This window comes from Neovison vison, chromosome 6 (genome assembly GCF_020171115.1).
Source record: "Neovison vison isolate M4711 chromosome 6, ASM_NN_V1, whole genome shotgun sequence".
NCBI classification, from domain to species: Eukaryota; Metazoa; Chordata; class Mammalia; order Carnivora; family Mustelidae; genus Neogale; species Neogale vison.
This window is the reverse complement of record NC_058096.1, coordinates 77,102,315-77,123,153: the sequence shown is the minus strand read 5'-3', so window position 1 is coordinate 77,123,153 and position 20,839 is coordinate 77,102,315. Positions and strand designations below refer to the sequence as shown.

The following is a 20,839-nucleotide window of genomic DNA, read 5'->3' as shown; positions in this document are numbered from 1 at the left end:
ATTTCTGATGAGAAAATATGCTTTTCCTGGGTTCCCAGCACATAATGTCCCTGTGTACCCGACTCTCAGATGTTCCATCGATTAACGAATCTATGCTCAGTGTTCATCTGGTTCTAGGAAACACCTAGAGTACTGAAGAAGGAATCCTAAACTTGGGCTCTGAAGTCCAGTCCTGCCACCTCCTGACTTGGACAACTTAAGTTTTTGGAGGTTATATTTTCTCATCTGTGAAAAGGCATAGTTAACCCTCAAAATGTTCCTTTGTAAATTGGCTGTAGAAGGATCTACAAAGAAAGTGCTCCTTAGTTGAGCAAGTGTATCTGGGTTCCAATCCAATCCTTGACAATGAGTATTCATGGAGTCTCCAGCTTGTCACCTTTGCCCTGTCACCTGCCCCTATAATTACAAACAGATGGCCTGGACTGGCTTACCACGAGCCAAATACAGTGCACAGTCAGTCAGGTTTTGTTTGTGCCCACCAGACATTAGGCTCACATTGATCTGGCCAAGTCTTTGATTTAGGAAGGGCGTGCAAAGTCAGGAGAGACGTGGAAGTGCGGGCAGGAGCACTGCTCCGAGAGCTGCTCCATCAGCTTCCAAACCCCAGCTCTAAGAAGTCTGGACCTAACTCACTCTGTGCCTCAGTTTCCTCCTCTATTAAGAAAAAAGGTGAGGGGGATGTCTGGGTGGCTCAGTTGTTAAGTGATTGCCTTCAGCTCAGGCCATGATCCCAGAGTCCTGGGTTGAGTCCCACATTGGGCTCCTTGCTCAGCAGGGAGCCTGCTTCCCCCTCTTTCTCTTTCTCTGACTAATAAACAACATCTGAAGGAAGGAAGGGAGAGAGAGAGGGAGGGACGGAAGGAGGAAGTAAGGGGGACAGTAGCTCACGGAGTTGTGAGAACTCAGGGACTTTAAACACATAAGGTGTTCAGAACAGTGCACACAATCAACACGGAAGTTTCTGATGATACTGGCTCATCCACTGGACCCTGACAAGCTCTGACCAAGTGGCAGCTGATGCTCTGGGTGGGCCATGAGCTCTCTACTTTACAATTCCTTAATCTCTGGGGGTCTCAGACAGGATCTATGTCACTTATCTAGACTACCAGCCATCACATGACCACTTATATTGTACGATCTCGTTGGCCTTGGACTTAGCAAAAACTGGTACCAGGAAGAAAACAATAAGCTCCAGTGAATTTAAACTTCCTCCCAGTCATACTCAGTATCAGGTACATGAGCACTCCATGGTGAATGCAAAAAGCTTGAAAAAGCTTGAAAGCACAAGGACAATTAATGGGTGCTTCTGAGACCATGAGGACATTTATACCTCCAGGTATAAATCAGAAGTCCTGAGAGCTGCAGCTAGGAGATTGTGAACGCCGAATCATCCATTAAATCAGCAGGTTTCCATCTGAAGGACACTGTACTGTGCCTGGTAATAACCAGCCTCTGACGGCTAGTCCTTACCTACCTGTATTTCCCCACGACAGCCCACTGCAGCTGAAACCAATAAGCCTCGAGACTGCGCACACACAGGTGTTCGAAGCCCCAGCAGTCTGGACAACAGCAAGGACCGCATGGGCCCCCGGGGGGCACAGAAGAATCAATTCCTCAATTCCAGACCAAAGCTGGAAACCTAAAACCATCCGTGGGTCCCTTGGAGCCTCTGCTCAGAGTATTAAGGATCGATAGTGACTATTTGTGAGTGGGGCACGAAATAAGAAAATATGCTTCATGAGGAAAGAGACTTGGGTCTGAGAGGGTCACAGCTCCATTTCCAGAATCTGGAATACCACCTACCACATAGTAGGTACACACAAAGTATCTACAACAGGACTCGGTTTATCGTAAGCACATAAATAAGTAAGAACAATTATTGTCTAACTGCTCATGCATGTTGTGTTTTTAAATCAATCCGGATTTTGTGAGTTAAACCATGAACCCGTAATGTGGCAATGGAACAACCCAAGTGAAGACACCTGAACTGTAGCAGCCTTCTACAGAGCTCTAGGGTGCATGGTTTTCTTTCTTTATTAATCTGGTTCTAAGTCACACACTTTTTGATGTGGCCTTTGTAGCCCAATTCTGAGGCTTCCAAATCTAAATGCGCAATCTTACTCCCTAGGAGAGATACTGGAACACTCTTCAGGACATGACAAACTAGACGATATAACTTCGACTAAAAACTGGAAGCAGCTCCTGCCTTTTGCTTTCAAAACAGTAACATAATAAGCAGCACACACTAAGCAAAAGGTGAACAAATGACTCACGATCTGTCAGTAATGCTCAAACATGGAAAAACTAACATGGGAAAAAAATGGCCAATAGCAGCCCCTCTTATCTAAGAGATGTGGCCACTGATGTCGAAATGCTTATTTACTCAAATGCTAATTCTGCATTTCCAGGCAGCCCCAATACCCACTTGTTTGTGAACAGTGCATACCACTGGGTGGCTGCTGACTGCTTCCTCCTGGAAGGGGCTTTCAGGCAGAACCACTTCTTACCTGCCTCACTTGCCCATTGTCCATTTCTCCACCTTGTACTATATCACAAGTTGACGTGTAGTTTACAAGTTTACAAAGAAAACTACTTTAGATTGTCATCTGACTGTTCATTTGCCAAATGATGTGGGAACGTTGAAAAAAGTAGGAGAAAATTTCAAGGTGGTGGAGGAGGTGGGGGGAAGCTGAGGATTTTTGGACCACTGAAGGCAAAGAAGTAGCTAGCACAGAAGCCAGCCTGACGCCCACAGAGATCCAAGCATCTCTCTGTTTCCATTTCCTAGGCTTGAGTAAGTTCTGACAGATCAACTGAGCAGTTGACAGCAGACCGATTATTCTGTGGTTTCTGTCAAGTTCCTGATTTTCATCTGTTCTAGAAGACGAGCAGGAACTCGAGCAGTCTTAATCTGGAGCGTACATAGACACATTCTGAAATGAACGCTGTTTAACCCACAGACGCAAGGCGACGGGCAGGTAAGGAGACAGCTTTGCTGTGAGAGCATTTGAGCATGTGTGAATGGCGTAGAAGAGCAGAAAGGATCTGTGAGCTGGGCAGCAACAGTGCCCGGCAACAATGGATCACCCCCACTCCCAGTAAGTCATTTTTTGTTTGAGAATGATAATTGGTTGCTATGGGATTCTATTTGCTCACACTGAGTCCAGGATCCAAATATGAAATTTTATCATTGATGACTACTTAAGATTTCCAGTTGTGACTGTTACAATATATCTGTGAAGAAGAGATGTCAAAGAAAATGACAAAAAGATGTTTATCTGGGACAAATGTAAAAGCTTCTACATGTGTATCGAAATTGCCCCCCAAAAACTGTAAAATCAATTATTACAATGCTTAAAAGTTAGTGTGAATGCTTTTGTTTACAATTGCATATATGACTGGATATATAGTTATTACCTGTGTGTGTGTGTGTATGTGTGCCCGCGCATACACACAGGTAAAAGCTTTGATCTTTGTTGTTATTGGGATAAATTAACTCTCATAATACCTAAGAAGATAATTTATTTGCCTTTAAAGATAATTATAAACTGCAAAAACATCTCTCTTATGCATAGCAAAAATTTGAGTTAATGTGCTACTTATTAGGGTCTATGACTAATCAGCCAAATTATTTCAAATACTCTAAATATTATGAATTTCAAGTTACACACAAGAGAATTAACACAGATCTACAGTGTGAGCATAGTCAACCAACCTCACGCAATCCATCTAGTCCAGAAATATATTTTTAAGAAAGCACACCTAATGCTATGGAGAAATGAATCAAAACAGTCACACTAAGTGGGGGTGGGGGAGAGACACCTGTAGGGCACAGCCAGCTAAGCACCCAACTCTTGATTTCAGCTCCAGTCATGATCTCAGGATCTTAAGATCAAGCCCGGAATTAGACTCCATGGAGCCTGTTTAAGATTCTCTCTTCTCCTCTCCCTCTGCCCCTCCCCACTTCTTAAAAAAAAAAAAAAAAAATTTTCACACTGGTAAAAAAATAAACTCCCCACACACATGTTGTAGTTTACATATTCATCTTATTAAAACAGACTTGAAACAAAGTTTTTAGCGCTAAAAAAAAAAACCACTGATAATTTTTTAAAAATACATAATGTACTCCTCAAATACCAAAATAATAGATTTTTATGATTTTTAACATAAAAATTTTATACTTCCATAAAATCTGCATAAATACACATATAATAGTATGCACACACATCCACAACTGGTAATAGACACAAAAACTCCAAGTTAGCATGTCCATTATAGTGCAATAAGGAAGAAATGAGGGGACACAAGATAGTCCAAGCATGAAAACCCAGTAAAGGGAAGTAGATAGGGTGTGGGGAAAGAATTAGTGCTTGCTGAAATGTTATACTGTCCTTCTGCCACTTGAGGAAGCAGGTAGAGAGGATGTAACTATCCTGACCAAGGCCACCCAGCTGATCTCACCAAGAGCCTGAGCCCTCTGAGCACGTGGAAGGAGCTTGTACTCTATTCATGGAGCTCCTGAGGCCACGGGGTTCCAATCAATCCAACCTTACCACGCCACACCTGTTCCCTCCCTTTCCACCCTCCTCCACCAAATCACCCATCAGCAGGTCCTAAAATCCTCTTCAACTACTTTCATCTTCAATCATGTATTTGTAGGGTAGTATCTATAATATTCTGGCTGTAAGAATGCTCCATCCAGTATCAGACACATATATTAGGGGGCAAGTTATGCTTGAAACATAAATTACAATTATGCCTGACATCTTTAAACAATACAACTTGGGAAGAGGCAGCAATAGAAAAAGAAAGTCTCTCAAAGTCAGGAGAACTGGAGGGGGAGGGGAGGGAGAGATGGACCAATTTAAAATAGCTAATGCATACACTAGGCAGCAAGGGACTAAGTAACTACCCTCTAAGAGGTCAGGCCACCAAGCTCCCTGAGTCCCAGTCCCTGATGTAATATTCCCAGCTGATGCTGCTTCTCTGGAGGTCCCCACTTTGAGAATTACGCATCTGTAGCTGAACCCCACATTCACACTCACCTTACTAATAACACTGAGTACAATCTAGGCCAGTTAATGACGGGGCAAAATAAAGAATAAATGCTTAACAAGCAAAACCACTGTATTATCCCCACACAGTTAGGCATGACATTATTCTTGACTAGAGAAATTTTAAAAAGGAAGGAAGGGAGGGAGGGAGGGAGGGAGCGAGCGAGCGAGCGAAGGGAGAACAGAAATGGAGGGAGCAGGGTCAAGATATTTCCCATTAGATCAAAGATGCTTTCTAGAGTCAGCTGCTGGACAAAGGAATACTGTTGCCTCTAGAGTGAATTTAGGTGTTGAGGCTTCCTAAGCCTCCATCTCTATGGAAGTCTAGAAGTCACCTTTATCTCATTTGATTTCAGCATTGCTTGAAAGTTAGGCTGGTATCAAGCGAGCTTTCTCAACTTCCCAGCATGAAGGGTCTCTGGAATACCAAGAGCACACCAGGCCAGAGAGGAGAGGCTGAATCCACAAAAGCTTATTCTGCCATCCTCCTTACGGGTACCCTCACTTGCAGAAGGCTCTCTAATAAAGGACTATTGGACAATAAGGAAAGTCTCTTTCAAATGAAAATTACATCACTGGCATAAGAGTGCCAAGCCTTTTTAGGTAGAGCAGTGGTTCATAAAGTGTAGTCCCCCCAGACAAGATTCATCAACATCACCAGTAAACTTGTTAAACATGCAAATCTTTGACCCCAGAACTACTGAAGTATGAAACTTTGGGAGTGGAGCTTGGCAGTCTGTGTTTTAACAAGTCCTCTAGGTGATTTGCTGCACATTCAACTTTGAATTCCACTGGGTAAAATGACACGTACACCCTGGGACAGGGTCAGGCATAACTACAAATAATACCCCTACTTCAGAATATTCCTACTTCAGAAATATTCCTACTTCAGAAATGTCTTGCTTTGGACAGTAAGTTACACAGTCATTCTTACATTTAAGATTAAATACTACAAAGAGGATTCATTGGCCGGGCTCTATTTACTACTTGGGATTTCAAATTAGCTTTATTCTGTTGCTACATTCTAGTACTAAATCCACGAGTGTCCCTGAATGCTGAAAAATGCATTGCCTCATGAAAGCCAAGAGGACATGGCTAGAGAAATCAATTTCAGTAGAGATATACTATCTCTACCCAAAAAATCACCCAAAACATTACATAAAAAGTCAAGCTTCCTGAGTACAGGATCAAGTCTCCTCCATCATATCTTTAAAAACCTTTTAGCTAAATACTCTGGCTCATCTGCAGTCACTTTTCTTCCCCTAACTAGCACCATCGAAAACGACAAGCCTAGTAGGTTATTTACTAGCCTTATCTTTATAGTAATAATTCAGCTACCTTAATTCCCAGAAAAACCAAGTTTGCCACAAAGCTTCCCACTCCACTGTCCTTTTAAAGGCAAAGTAAAATGGTCATATGCTATTGGATCTGATCAATTTTTGATTCCTTTGAAATCCTTTGCCTTCACACAGCATAACTTATATAGCTGGGGTTTTTTTATTCAACTCAGAAGTCTTCCACCTGCTGTTGCTGTTTCTGAAAAGCATTGAGGGCCATGTTCTCACCCTTCATCTCTCAGATGAGAAAATAATCACAGAGGGATGATGGCTTCTACTGGATTACATACATCTGTCATTAAAGTCAAACTCTCAAAGAGAAAAAGATCAGCTATTTGGCTGCTCAGCTTGACCCACAGGAGATTGCGCACTTTGGTGTGGTCACCAGGACAAAGAATTTGAGTCTTAGTTTTCTAGGATGACACACACTGATTTTTATCTCATCCCTGGACTATAGCGACAATTCACACCAAGCCGACTTGCAACATGTTAAGTTTTCTTTTACTGTGGGAGAGATATCTGGCCGGAAAGCAGGACTCACTCACTGCTTACAGGATCTTTCCAGTGAGTTCAGCCCTAAGGTCAATGGCTGATAGGTGAGTTCATCTAAGGAATGCTTCCATTCTGCTACAGAGGGTAAATGAAATCTTTTCATTCTAGAAAAATTTCAGTCATCCATTCATTTAGCAAACACTGATTCCACATCATGTGCCCCGCTCCATGATTCTAGATGGTAGGGGTAACTTCACAGGCAGCAGACTCCCTGACCTCATGAGGCTTACATTCTAACAGGCACAAAGACAAGCCTTGACAACATCAATTCTTTCACCAAAGAAATGATACTTACTCAGTTATGGCAACAATCTCTGGGCATATCTTAATGTACTAGATTTTTTTATATCTATATTCTTTATAGAGATTTGAAAGGGAGCTAATCTTATCAGAAGCCAAACAACATTTATGAACTTGATCTGAATCCCTGACCTAATCTTGTTAGAAGCTGACTGATAGTTCTACGTGTACTGATGATAAAAATTAAAAAAAAAAAAAAAAGGATATGGAAAACGATGCAAAATTCAGTTAAAAATCCCAGGAGTTGGCCATAATTAATATTCTCTCTTTCCTGCCCCTGATACTGCCTACCTATGTTTCTGCACAAGGACCTCACTGCCTCTTTCCCTACTCCAAACATCTTTGCAGCCACCATTTTTATAGAAGTGAAAAAAGGAAGAGAGAGGATACATCCTGAGATTAAAAAAAAAAACTTAAATTTTAAGATTAGCTGTCTTGTTTTCACTGAATCTATGAAGAGTCAAAACACAACAGCAGGCCCCTTCACCATGCCACTGAGACAGGTAGTTTGGTGAACAACAAAAAAGGGAAACAAAGAATTATTTTCAGAGAAGGAGCTCTCCCTTATAACATCATTTTAGGTTAAAATACTTAATGCACCCTTACTGCCTACTCTTTTGGGGTTGTGGCAAGACTCTTTTATTTTTCTGAGTATGGGTCTGCTAATTTTTCTTCAAAAACCATAACATTAGCATATTGCCAGTAATGTCCAGTCTCTTCATTTATTTCAAGTAGTATGAGAATTTTTAAACACTTGGGAAGCCATGTGAGTAAAAACAAAACAAAATAAGAAACCCAGACCTAGATTCTTACGTGTCTTTTCAGATTTTATTCTGTGAAAATTTCATTTTACACGGGTAGAGCCCCATGCATATGTTTGTCTCTTTCTTTTTTCACGTTCATCATATAACATAAACATTCTTGCATAACACTAAAAATTCTGCAAAGTTATTGTCCTTAACAGCTCCCTAATATCCTTGTCCCAAGCAAGCCTTTATTTACCTAAATAATCCACTAATTTGGGAGACACATTCAATGTTTCCATTGTTTTTTCTGTGATAAATAATGTTCTGATGAATTCAAACCTAGCTCTGCACTTTGGGTTTTTGTTTGTTCTTAGTAGTATCTTCCTAAACTAGAACCACAGGATCAATAGTGGTAAATAAGGGTCTCAATTCACCTAACCAAACTGCCCTATCATAAAAACTGCACATGGGGTGCATGGGTAGCTTTGTCGGTTAAACATCCAACTGTTTATTTCAGCTCAGGTCATGATCTCGGGGTCATGGGATCAAGCCCTCCATCAAGTTCCACTCTAGAAGGGGAGTCTGCAACTCTTCCTATCTCTCTCTCTCTCTCAAATAAATAATCTCTTTTTTTAAAACTGCATAATTTACAGTTTTACTAGTTGAGAGTGATGGTCTCACTACATCTTTACCAGCACTGAGGTTTTTGTGTTCCATGGTTGATTTTAGGTCTTTGCTAGTTTCATTGGTTTACACACATGGCGCATTGTTGAGATTTTGATATGTCTTTGAGTAAAGGTAAAGTCAAATATGACTACAGTTCATCATGTCCTTATTTCTGTGAATTTCTTGTTCAGGGCATATGGATGGAGAGATGGGAGGTATGCAGAGATCAGTGATGATGCTTCCTCATGGTTTCATTTACCCAGCTGATATATTTGCAGACTTAGGTACAGATGCTTGAGTCATTGGATTGGCCACAAGGGAAAGTTCCCTAGAACAACAGGTCTTGCAGGGTACCTTTGCACATCAGTGTTTCCCTTGAGTCACTGTTGCAGGCAATGGTCTTGGAGTTAGGGATGCCAGCATACAGCACAGACTTTCCCACCAGGTCCTTGTAAACCCTCTTATAATCCTGGAAGGAGAGAAGCCTGAAATCCACACACAGAAGCTACAATGAAAGGTCATTCTGGAGGGTCTGTTTTGATCTCAACTCCAGACTCGGCTGGAAACCAAGCATGACACCTACATTCTTAAGCCTTCAAAAGAATGGAGTCTGTCTTAGCCTAGCAAGGACATAAAACAGTGAAGTTTGTCAACAAATGTTCAGTGGATGGACAGTGGTAAGGAGGATCTTAACGAACTATACCATGGAAACAACATTCTGCTTCACTAGTTATTATCTAAGTCCACTCCTAAGGACTTCCAAGTCCACTCCTGCCTAAGAAAAGATGTATGCTGTGCTTTCACTAAGGGAGACAGCTAGTCCTCAAACCCACAAAGCCAAGGAATGGAGCACAATAGGAAAGAGCAAAGAGCAGCATTCTGGAATCCAACTAATTTTATTTATTTATATATATATATATATATATAATATTCAACATATTGAAACTATGGTTTCAAATCTTAACTCCACACCACTTACTCTGATATCACCTTGATAAAGTTATTCAATGCCTCTATGACTCAGTTTCCTAACTGATCATGGAAATTAAATTAATTCATATGCATAAAGTACCCAAGCAATGACTGTCATGACATCAGAGTACAATCAATGTTTATTGATATCTTCACTATCATATCTTATTTCTCAGTAACACAGTACACTGGTTTGATGACTACTAAGACAGTAGAAGCCAAAGGGACATATTCAGAGTCTAGCTTGCCACTTAAACTCTGTTTGCTCAGTTTTACTTATCTGTTAAAATACCTACCTAAGAAGCACTACTGTGGCTGTTATACTACCTGATATATAGTCAACAATCAAAACCTAGAGCCACTCATATACATAAAAACCTACAACACACACATAATGTAGCAAATCTACATTCCAGCCCATGTTCTCTGCCGCACAGCTATCAAACCTCCATCCAAAGAACCCTAACCGGCATTGGACTATCGATTCAGCATTTCACTTGGGGCAGTGGAAGAAAAGCTACCTTCCCTCAGGAGGTAATTCCTGAGAAGATACCCACTTAGCATGTAGGCTATAATCTGGGAAAAATGATGTGCTGCACTGTGGAGTTAAAATAGGAGCTCACAAAAAGGAAAGAGCACTGTGTACTGAAGCATCCGGTGGACTGAAGAAACAAAATTAGGCCTCATCTTAAAAAAGGAAACTGACACACCAATTGAGGGGTGGGAAGGGATATAATGAGTACGGAAACAACTTCAATTACTATGTTTACTGACCCTTAATTATGTCTTCCTTTATTCTTGCCTTGATCCCTTGACCGGAGAGATCTTGATCTATTTGGAATTATTTTCCTCCGATGACCAATCTCTACATTTATCAATTTCCATCTTCAAAACATAACATAAACCATCTCTTGCCCACACAGCCTTTCCTGTTGAACTTTTTTCTGAGAGCTCTTGTGGTACACACTCCCTGCCATCTTTCCAATATTCTACACCATGTACCCACAGTTTACAACATGCATTTAACAGCCTTACTGCTCTAAGTGCAAGTTTCACACCTTTGATTTTTTTTTCCCACTTAATTTAGGTTTGAGTGTAATCTACATAGGAAAAAATGAAAAGCAGATCTGAAATGTAAATTCAGTGGGTTTTGACACCAAGTAAACACCCACCCCAATTACTATATTTCCATCACAAAAGTTCCCTTACACTCTCCTTTCCACTCACAGGTGTCCACTTGCCCCATTTCTGCCACTAGAACTTAGTTTTACCTGTAGTAGAATTATATTTATATAGAATCACACATTACACACCCCTTTTGTATCTGACTTCTTTTGCTTAGTTTCACATTTTGAGATTATTGAGATCATACTGTTGGCACATATCACTCATCTTGATCACTAAACGGTATTCTACAAGTATAACACAATTTCTTTATCCATTTTAATCCTCTGATGGACATTTGGCTCATTCCTAGTTTTTGCCTGTTATGAATAAAGTTGCTGTGAACATTCTTTTTAGGGACATATGCTTTCATTTCTCTTAGCTAAACAGGTAAGGAATTAAATTACTACCTCATTAGCTGAATGTTAACTTGATTACAAGTTACCAAACTGCTTTCTAAAGCAGACTTTTTACTTTCCACTCCAACTAAAAATTATGGAAGTACTAATTGTTCCATTTCCTTGTAAACCGTTAGTATTATCAGTTTTCTTGGTATCTGTGGTTTTCTGTTGTTGTGGGGGCTTTGGGGGGTGGGTTTTTGTGGTTGTTGTTGTTGTTTTTTGCCATTTTAATGGGTGTGAAGTATTACCTCATCATTTCAATTTACACTTCCCTGATGACTCACGACGTTGAACATCTTTTCACACGTTGCCTGGTCAAGTATCTTCTTTTGTGAACTGCTTCAAGTCTTTTGGCCCTTTTTTAAATAAGTTATGAAAATTATTTAAATACTCTGAGTCCTTTAACATAGATATGTATTGTGAATTTGTCCTCCCCATCTATGGCTTACCTTTCATTTTCTTAATGGTATCTAATGAAAGATGGAAGTCTAAAATTTTGATAAGGTACAACTTATTAACTTTCTATTTTATGGTTAGTGTATTCTGTATCCTAATAAATTACTGCCTATCCAAGGTTGTGAGCATATTCTGTTTTCCTCTAGAAGTTGGGGTTTCAGTTTTACAATCAGATATATAATCCATCTTGAATTGCTCCTTTGATTCCTTATTTCATCTGGTAATAGAGCTCTGTAAAGTGGAAGTGACCTAAAAGCATTGCTGACTCATTTACAAATACCCACAGAGGTTGAGAGAAATGTATTTTGAAAGCCTGTTATAAAGGCCTATGCTCAGTCTCAGGGACATCCTGGATAAAAAAAACCTACTAACAGGAATTGTGACCCAATAGAGCAAAACAGAATATCCAAATGTTCTGGCCTTGCCTTATGATAAGCTTTTGACTAGCAGGAATAATCCAAAGTTTCCATTTCTTTATGAACAGCAGTTTAATCCAGCATGGAAAACAGAGAACAGTTTACTTACGGTATTTTCTCCCTCTATGAATATACATTAGAACAATTACAATGTCATTACTATAGACTGAACTCTTTTTAATGAACTGGGCTCCATAAAATCAGTCAAATGATTCCTAGCAGCCCTGTTGAAAACTGACTTTACAAGGAATAATAAATGTCAAAAATATTACTCTCAGAAGACATATTTTCTATAGCCTAAAACACATACATTATTTTGTAGGATTCAGATGACTTTTAGAAATGTTTTACTAATATCTCTTCTAGAAAACATGTCAACTCAAAACAAAGAGAATAATTCCTGCTCTTCAGATAAAGGCTGTTACCTAATGCATCTTAAAATAAAGCATTTCAAGCTACTGCTTAAGACTTTAAAAAGAAAACACAAGATTAAGAAGAGTTCTTTTCCATGTATTAGGGCTTGGAGAAGTTAACAGATTAACAAGGACCACAGAGCATTTTATCAGTACTTAGCAATGCGGCCAATACAAGACCCTACCTGCTAAGATACGAAGAGACCACTTTGAAGAGCTGTACTGCGGCAGCTGCTTCCTTGGTAATATCAAGTGCAAACATGCTTGCTGCTCAGCAAGTCTCATTTCTTATCACCCGCCTTGGTGCTGAAGTTTCCACACTACAACTGAGGAACTGGCACAGGAAAACTCTTTGCATGTACACAAGAGCCTAGGCATTTATTTATAACTTGCACGTCCTCTATTTTTAATGACGGTCCAAGGTTCCCAAGCTAACATTGCTTAGAGAACTATCAGCAGGAGCGCATGGGCTGCTTGGTTATTGGGCGTCTGCCTTCGTTTGGCTCAGCTCATGATCCCAGAGTCCTGGGATCCAGCCCCTCGCTGGACTCCCTGCTCTGTGGGAAGATGTCTCTCTCTAAAATCAATAAATAAAATCTTTAAAATAAATGGGAAAAAAAGAAAACTATCAACAATAGTTGCTTAGAATTTGGGGTGAAACGAAAGAAAGGAAAGTACCACGTAAACCTGGTATTGTTTCTTTTTGAACAGAAAAGGAGTTTTCGTGTCTAGCTACTTGCATGTGGTGAAGTTATGCATTTAAATTCCCTTTCTCATCAAGTATTTCAATTACCGCCATTCCCTTAATAGCACTCCATTACTTCTATGCCTTCCTAAATGTAGACTCCTTTCCACAGCTGAAGGTCAGAAACAATAAAAGCAGCAAGAACACAAACAAAAAACCCAAAAAAACAAAAACACCTTCCCAGTAAGGAATATTATCTTAAGCCATATATTCCATGAAGTGTTTACTTAACGGCTCCAATAACAGCCAAAATAGACTTTTCATTTAAAGAATGTAAGAAACTCTAACGCTCAAAAAATACACTCTAGAATGAACTGTCCATACCATATTTAACTAGATGAGCTCTCTAGTACTTTACAGCACTGATATAATTCACTAATGCTAGCTATGAAGTAAATCTTAACTTTCCCTAAAATCCATTTTAAATCACACTGTGAGCACCACGTGAGAGACTGCACTGACTTCGAGTCAGAAGGAAGTTTACAGAAGTTACAGAATCCTAAGGCACATGACGACTGAGCATACACCACTTCGTCTCTCGGAGGAGAGAGCTTTTCTTTCACAGAATGTCTATAGAATTCCTTCTCACTCTTGACTTTCTTCTTAACGAGCAGCCAATTCCCCCGGCATACATGCTTTCTTTCTTTCTTTCTTTCTTTTAGATTTTTTTTTTTTAATTTGATAGAGAGAGATCACAAGTAGTCAGAGAGGCAGGCAGAGAGAGAGGGGGAAGCAGGCTCCCCGCTGAGCAGAGAGCCCGATGTGGGGCTCGATCCCAGGACCCTGAGATCATGACCCGAGCCGAAGGCAGAGGCTTAAACCACTGAGCCACCCAGGTGCCCCTACATGCTTTATTTTTCTGGTGCTAAGCCACCAAGTCCCAAAGCTTTTCTCCTAGGGCTGGAGCTCCTTTATACTTACTTGTTCATATCACTTACTCAGGCACTCCCTTCATTTTTTAACATCTTCAAGGTGTTAGAACATTAACAGAATAGTCCAAGAAAATAACATGCAGCACCCTACCCCACCCCATCTCCTACAGCTAAGATAATGTGAAAGTCAAAAAATATAACCTCTCAAAAAGGACTCTACTATTATACAACTGTATTTTGCAAATATGATTTTAATAATGTCTAAAGTCTAGTAGGCAAGCCGTGTTTAGTATTAAGTTCATTCACTCAACAACACACTGCTTTCCATTTGGGCTGCTAATGTGAATATGAGCCTAAAAGTTACTTCTGTTTGTGATTTCCAGACACATTCACAAATTTGTTTGCATTTTAACTTTGATAAGTTCATGTTCTCATTTTAACAGAGGCCTCTGCGTGCCTCAAAAACTGAGACCATGAAAAGAAATCTAATTATTTAACAGAAATCAGATGAGGCTACCCCAAACTCACTGTTCCAGTAGCTGCCATTAGCATGAAGTCCACAGCTGTGTTTTACCACAAACAGAAGCACTAAGGAGAAAGAAGGAACTGAAAGAGAGCAACATAAGACGGCATCAAAGCCAAAGGCACCTGTGTATGCTGCCAAGTAAAACCCATGCCAGGGGCTCTAGAACTCCTGTAATGAAGTTCAAGGCACAGACCATCAAATGTCCCCTTGGACCAGAACCAGTCAGACTCATCCAGGACAGATGCTTTTGCCTTTGCCTGTGACTCAATTCTCAGGGACAGGAGGCCTTGTTCCAACCCCTCCCATAATCCTCTGGAAAGGTCAGAGACCCCTCCAGATCAGAATTGTTATGACTGTTACTTGTCAGAAGGAACTTCTAGTCAAACAAAATCTTTGAGGGAACACTAATACATCCAACACAGAAGCAGAAATGGTCTTAATGAGGCTGAGGGGAGCCTACCCCATCTGCCCCCCTAAAACACTGCCCCTGGAAAGCTCTTGAGCCCCACCCAGGAGCCAGCCAGGAAGAGGTTTGAAACTACTGGCCACATTCGTCCTCATACAGAGTGATGTTCTTATGATGAGCCAGCCGTACACTTCCTACTTTCCTCAGGAGGGGGAATCCTGGGAATACGGTACAACTCCCATCACTGATTTGAAGGAGGATTCGGGACAGAAGGAAATCATCTGCAAGCAGGCATCTGAGGTGACAAAGAAGATTCAGAAGTGTTTTCATGATAAAAGATATAAAACAGAAATGCAATTTAAAAATAGAAAATAGTGATGATCACGATAAGAAATCAATCCATGGTACATTTGGATTTTTGAAAAATTCTCACAAACCACACCTCAGTGCTCTGAAAATGAGCTGAGTGAGAGTTTCTCTGAATTCTTTACAAAGTTAGACTAACTCTTGGTTTCTGTGATCAATATTCAGATTAAAGTCTCAAAACAGACCATCATACATTATATTCTACAAGCATCTTCCCTCCCTCTAGTCCTTCCTTCCTTAGTTTAACAAATATTTATTGAGTAGCTCCCTTGTGCCAGGCACAAGTCCAGCCGCTGCAGACACAGCACTGAATGAGACAAAGAGCCTAACTTCAGGGGCTCATAATCCTGGGGAAAGACATACACTAAACAAATAACAAAGCAAAGGTATCTTCCAGTAAAGGACCACTGAGAAGAACAGGGGCTGGCCATAATGTAGAATGCCGAATTAATGGGGCAATCAGGAGTGATCACTATGATGATAAGAAATCAGAACACAGACCTGAATGAAATGAGGAAGACAAAGAGGGACGAAAAGCATATGCAAAGACTACAAGATGGGTTGACATGTTGGAGGAAGACCAGCAACAGCAAGATCAATGCAGCTCCAACAGGAGGAGGCAGGGAAGCCAGGAGGTACAGTCAAGGAACAGGGGCAAGGCAGGTGTCAGCCAGACAAAAGAGGCCCATTCAGGCTATGATCAAAGCCTGGATTTTACTATGGTGGGAAACATTCTCACCCCACTTCCTTGGGTAGTTTGAGCAAAGGAGCACCAACACACAACTTGTGTTCTCAGAGGTCTCTCTTGCACTTAGCTGGAGAAGAGATCATGGGAGTGGTATGGGGGGAGTGGTATGGGGAGAGGGGTATGGAGAAGGCCATGTAAGAGACTCCTGCTTCCCAGCAGTGATTATGAATGGAAAAGTTTTTTTAAAAACATAAACAACAATTTGAGCAGGAACAATTTCAGAGAAAAGGCATTCCACTGAATATAAATGAGAAAACTCTCGATACTGGGTTATGAGCACTTTATACAATTACATACCAACTAATGAATTTTGGTTTGAATTTCTGAGATACTGGCCATAAGAAGTTTTCAGTAAGAGTGCTTGGACAGCTTCTTCTTTCTTCTCTAAAAAACACAACCCTCCTACCCTCATGAAGTGTTCAGTTCTTTAAAACATAGGACAGTGTGCACAATGATTATTTAATTTTCCACCAAGTGAGCCCAAACCCTCCCTGATACCCCACCAAACAAATGTTAGCAAAATAATGGAAACAATTATAGTAGTGGAACTGAAGACAAACCTCAAAACAAAACCTTCAAAGTTTTGAGGGGAAAGAAGGAGGGAGCAAGGAAATAAGGTATGAGATATTTATAATCATGAGGAAAATATGAAATAATCCTAACATCCATCAATCAGGAAATGGTTACATGATTCTTTCCTTCAGTAGGATGGTGTGCAACTATACCAAAGAAAAAGGTAGAGTTTTAAAAAACCAACACAGGGAGTCACCTAGATATATTGGAGTGGGTCGGGTTTGGGAGCAGTGGCAAGAGATCTCAACTTCTGTCCATCGTTACCTGCCTTTCTAGTATCTAATAATTATTAACATTTATTGTTTCCCACAGATTAGGCTTTGAGAGTATTATACCTCACTGAATTCTTACAATAATCCAATGGGATACAGAGATTTATTCTCATTTAATAAATCAGATAGAGTATTCTAGCCAGACTCAGCTTGTAAGTGGGGGAGGCCAGATTTGAATCCAAGAATTCATACTCTAGTTCACAATCTTGGCCTCTAAATTATTTCTTAGACTTGAGTCCTTATTCACTGCATGTATTAAATCAACTCACTCATGGATTCTCTCTTTCAAATGACATCAAAAAAATAAAATTTCCACTTAGTGTTCTGGGAAATAATTTTAAGGAAAATTAAATAAATGATAAAACATGCAAAGTTTATGACATTTTGAAAAGTCAACATGACCCAAACTGGCAGTAAACTCAAGATCAAAGTACAAGGCAACTTTACAAACAAGTATTATTTAAAGGCTCAGTGACCGATGATGCTGTTGGCCCTCACTATAGCAAATTGTGAAGGTTCAAGCTCTTTGTGAATGTTCACAGAGAATGTAATGTTTATTTTAAAAAAAAAAAAAAAAAAGATTATTTGAGAGAGAAAGGGTGGTGGCACGAGGGGCACTGAGGGAGAGAAACTCAAGCAGAGCGAGGAGCCCAGTGCAAGGCTCGATCTGACCACCCTGAGATCATGACCTGAGCTGCAATCAAGAGTCAGACACTCAACTGACTGAGCCACCCGAGCACCGCAAGAGAATGTACTGTTTAAACAGATGCCCATCATTTCAAGGCAAGCTGGGTTGGTTCCAATCCGCAGGCATTCTTTCAACAGCTCCACATGTTGATGACAATGGAATGGGAGGGATTTCCAGGTGAAGCTGATAATTAGCCATCCAAATCTGCTAAAAGGTTATGGGGTTGTCCTAAAAGCCTAGGACCTATACACACTCTGGAGCTCCTGATCCATCTCTGTGCCCACTTGACCCAGCAAAAATGCCCAACTCCTCATCCGTCAACCTAAAGCCTTTATGCCTGGGTCTTCTCTCAAACCCCACTACCCAGTAGTAGTCACAGCAATGTTTTCTGATTAGCCTGATGACCAGAAGGGACATGTTTAAGACTAAAACTATGGCATCACCCTGCTGCAACTTAAATCTTTACCAGCTGTGTGACCTTGGGCACAATGCTTAACCACTCTGTGCCTCACTGTCCTTGTCTTATCAGGGAACATTAACAGAACTTACTTCACACACTACTTACCAGCTTTTAATGAGCTAACATAAATAAGGAATTTAGAAAAATATCTGGTATGTCATAAAAACTCAATAAATATTAGGTATTATTAGTATTGCTACTATTATCATAGCACTGAAGTAGGAGGCATAAACTCCCTTCTTGTGTCAGAGTCACCAACTGACACTTCTTTTCCTCTCATTTTACCATTTACAACAAAATAACTCGTTACTCAAGGATAAATTTCAACGATCTTTCTTTTTTTCACTTTTGTGCATTTTCTAATTTGCCTCTGTATGCCTTAATAATTTTTTTAATTAAGCTGTTTAAAGCAAACAACTTGAAGAATTAGTCTTCACTGAATTCCCTTCCTACCCTTCTGACTGGGTGGGGGGATTATCAGAACCTCTACCACATCAAGTCTCTAGCTAAGCCTGCAGGCATCAGGATGCTGCAAGGACCATGCTGCCATTTACCACAGAGCCCAGAACTGACGTCTGGAAATTTCAGGCTGTGACATTTCCATGAAGAAAACTAAAGGGAAACCACAGACCAAGGCTACACATGCTACTGCAGACAAATTATCATCAAATTCTCAAAACAATCACTGGTGTAGGACTTAGAATCTAATAATTCTAGAACGATATATTCTGAAAATTAAAACCCTTACTTCATATCAGAGTACTTAATCAGGGACTTCCCAATCTCCCACTCTTGTATAAAATGTGTTCGTACCTTTTGGCTTTTAACAAATTATGAAAGGTCCTCACAACCTCCAGCTACTACAAATTGTTGGTTTACTAATGATTCTCAAACTTCAGCATGCCTTCTAACACATGTACCCCTGGGTTTTAAGATGTGGGAGTCTGGGGTCATTCCTGTGAATTTCCATTTCTAGTGAGTTCCCAGACAATGCTGATGCTGCCCATCCAGGCCCAGGAATGATACTTTAAGAACCAGTAATTTAAGGAATTATGTGGACATTCAGGCTTTAACCTAAGGATAAGCAACCAACCTCCCTAACAGAAGTGATGTAAGAAAACTAACGGCCATTTCTCCATTATACCCCACTGAGCTGCCTACCAGGCAGTGGCCATTCTGTTTGGCTTCCTTATCACCAACCCATCCACCTCATATTTCTAGGTAAGCTATGGCTTGACTATCATTTTAATTCAATCTGGCAAGAATTTATCAAATTCCTTATATCCAATTAGGTAGATTAGAAACTAGTTTTGTTATTTGTATAAAAGGGTGGCTGCCAATACCCTACCATCATCACTACTACCTCTGCCTTTTTTTTGTATCTTCAACATTCATACATGCAAAATATCTCCTTACTCTTTCTTATTATACACAAATATTTTCAAATGAGGATGAGAAAAAGTGTAACATGGTTTAGAAAATTCCACCGCTCTCATTTCAGAATTAAATGCATAAACAAACATGGCTCTGAAGACACTAGATGCTCCCCCTAAAAGAATCAAAGCCAAGGTCATGCAGATCCCTATCAACATATAGGGAACTTGACCTGAAACATAGAATGAAAGGGCCGAGACACTCCCAACACCTCAAAGACCTCAGTCACGACAAAGATGAATAGCAGAAAGCCAGCATCATGGATGTGTTGCTGTCAGGATAAAGGTCAAGGTTGAGTATGCTGTAGATATCTTAGCTTTGAGTATAAGTTAATGTGAATACAACCACAACAGAGATGGGAATGTGCATATGGAAAAATATCTACAGTCATTTACACAAATAAGAAGTTTATTACGTTTCTAGGATTAGGTTCTAACCCCTACATACGCGTGACAGTGATCATCATGGAACAAAAGCCAGTATGAGTTGTACTTAGGTAAACAGTCATTAAAAGCTAGTTTTAAAAGCATTTGTAGAGGTCAGTGAAGAAGTAAATAAGAGGTGAACATAAGTTTATTTTAGGCAAGATGACCTTTTGGCTCCTCTTTCCATGTTCAAACACCATGTCCATTAAATCTGAATGGCCCTCATTCTTTTTACAACTAAAGCACACTCCTACTCTGCTACCCCAACCCTGCCAACGACCTCCCTAGCCATAAGCCCTCATCAATATAATGAGGATCCACTACATCCCTGGCAGTTAGATAAATGTTGTAGTTGGCCAAAAAATAGAAAATGCCCCAAGGTCCCCTTCTAGAGTATATACAAATCTGTAATGTTTATCACAACAAAAAAGGGATTTGATTCCAAATAATTTGGAATTAAAACATAGGGATTACAGAAGGGAGACAACAGGATGGATTAATGCTGTCAGAATCAGGAAGGAATCAGAACTAGAGAAAAAAACAGAGCCGAAAAAGAATGCAATGAGCCTAAACTGTAAGGCGAGACTCTTTAAACTTTTGTTTGAAAAAACAATGTGTTCTTTTCAGTGGTTGGTGAAAGAATCCTCCTAAAGACTAGCACAGAGTATTTATACATAGAAAATGATCAATTAGTTGGCTCAGAACAGATGCCAATCCACTCCCACAGCAGCATCCTCTGCAAAGGACAGGGTAGAACCTGTTTGTCTTGAGGCTCATTTTAAGATTTCAGGTAAGTCCCAGGCTTTCAAAGATTTTAGGTATTCAAAATTTCTATTCTGTCCAGGGG

General features: G+C 40.2%; 2 protein-coding genes across 5 annotated transcripts in view; one reads left to right on the top strand and one right to left on the bottom strand.

The window, feature by feature from the left end:
* The window catches only part of MED12L (mediator complex subunit 12L), a 317,830-nt gene that overhangs the window by 142,557 nt on the left and 154,434 nt on the right, over window positions 1–20,839 (bottom strand). The gene's annotated exons all lie outside the window — the stretch shown is intronic.
* P2RY14 (purinergic receptor P2Y14) overlaps window positions 2,822–20,839 on the top strand; it is a 53,103-nt gene continuing 35,085 nt past the window's right edge. For 2 of the 3 annotated variants that reach the window (XM_044251614.1, XM_044251613.1), the window contains exon 1: window positions 2,822–2,978. The gene's annotated coding sequence lies outside the window, so the exon portion shown is untranslated. Of the gene's footprint in view, window positions 2,979–3,026; window positions 3,099–20,839 lie in introns of those variants that run through there. The other variant, XM_044251617.1, reaches the window with a different exon arrangement.